The sequence below is a fragment of the Erinaceus europaeus genome, chromosome X (genome assembly GCF_950295315.1).
Source record: "Erinaceus europaeus chromosome X, mEriEur2.1, whole genome shotgun sequence".
NCBI lineage: Eukaryota > Metazoa > Chordata > Mammalia > Eulipotyphla > Erinaceidae > Erinaceus > Erinaceus europaeus.
The window spans coordinates 35,036,070-35,037,723 of NC_080185.1; the positions used below are offsets into that span (position 1 = coordinate 35,036,070).

General features: G+C 44.0%; 1 pseudogene; it reads right to left on the minus strand.

The window, feature by feature from the left end:
- Nucleotides 1-656: 656 nt before the first annotated feature.
- LOC132536052 (small nucleolar RNA SNORA70) lies at nucleotides 657-802 on the minus strand (annotated as a pseudogene).
- Nucleotides 803-1,654: the final 852 nt, after the last annotated feature.

Here is a 1,654-nt window from a genome sequence, read left to right on the forward strand (position 1 = left end):
CTCTCCTCTATCTTCCCCTTCCCTTTCAATTTCTGTCTCTAGCAAATAAGTAAATAAACATCAAAATGGGAAATAAAAATAGATGTTTACCTACGCTCGACCCTGCAGACTACTTTCAAAAGAAGACAATTATTAGGTCAAATACACCCAAAATTAGCAAAGGAAAAAGACAACTGGCACAAAACAAAGCCACTTAGACTAGATGCAAATCACAGAAACAAGATATGTATAACTTTTTAAAGACAGGATGCAGATATATTATGTGATTAAGGAGAAAACACCTCTGAGGCTCTCAGGAGTGTGGGGTCACCACTTGTCCAAGGGACCACAGTTAGAGATGAATATAAGCCCACAACCATCTGGAATGAAGTCACTTTCAAATTCATCTACCTTAAACTTGGTGATTCCTGCTTCCATATGACTTGGAACGTGTGGCATCCTGGGAACTTGAACTTGGACCTGCACAAGGGCTCAATCACATGCTCCTCATTCTGTAGACACAAGGCATAGCCAAAGTTGTTGCTGACCACTGTACCCTAGGGCTTTCCCAGGGCGCACACAGACACATACACACCACACACCCTGCCCCCACCTGTCTGAAGCCTAAAATTGGGGACAGCTGGTGGTCTGAGAGGACGTGAATATTCAAGGAGAAGGGCTGCCTCTAATGTAATTTAGAGCAACCTTTGCAAACAACAGGCTGCAGATTCTACCCAGGAGGCTTGTTTTCAGTGCTGGCACTTGGGCCCCCAAGGCGAATAATTAAGATATGGGTGATTTAATGACAGTTTCAAATTTGCCCCGGGAAGGTAATCTTAACTCCACTCACTCAACAATAGCAAGTAATCTGCATAAGATCCCTTCTCTTTCCTGAGTTTTGCTTCAGCTCATCTTTTTTTTTTTTTCCCTTCAAAATGACTTTACTATTTGGTCCTCTTTCAGACTCTAAAAAGCCTTGCAGAACTAACTCACAGCACCACTCATTAGCTAGACAGAATGCTGTTCCTTCATAAGCTTATCATGTCAATTAGATCTTTAAATTTAAATGAATGAATTTTGGCTTTTTAAACTATATTCATGTTCATTGGCAACCTATTTATATGTAAAAGAGGTTCTCTCTTCTGACCTCAAGACCACTTTGCTTGGAAGACTGACTCTGAAGTTAATAAAAATGACATTCAAAAATATATTTATTTACTTATTTGTTTTGGAAAGAGAATTGGAAAGGGGAATGAGAGACTGAGAGGGTGGGTGTAGTTAGCATATTGATTATGCAAAGAGACTTTTAAGGCTGAGGCTTTGAAGTCCCAGGTTCAATCCCCACCACCACCACAACCATAAGCCAGAGCTGAGCAGTGCTCTGGTAAAAAAGGGACAGGGAGCGGGCGGGAGCGGGAGCGGGAGCGGGAGCGGGAGCCGGAGCGGGAGCCGGAGCGGGAGCGGGAGCGGGAGCGGGAGCGGGAGCCGAACCTTCAGCACTGTTCCACCACAGATAAAGCTTTTGGGAGAGGAACCCGCAGCACTGTTCCACCGCAGATAAAGCTTTTCCCGTGTAGGGGCTTGAACCTGGGTCCATGTGCACTGTAATGTGCTCACTCAACCAGGCATGTCACCACTCTATCTTTTAACATCACTTTTTTTCCATCCTAAACAG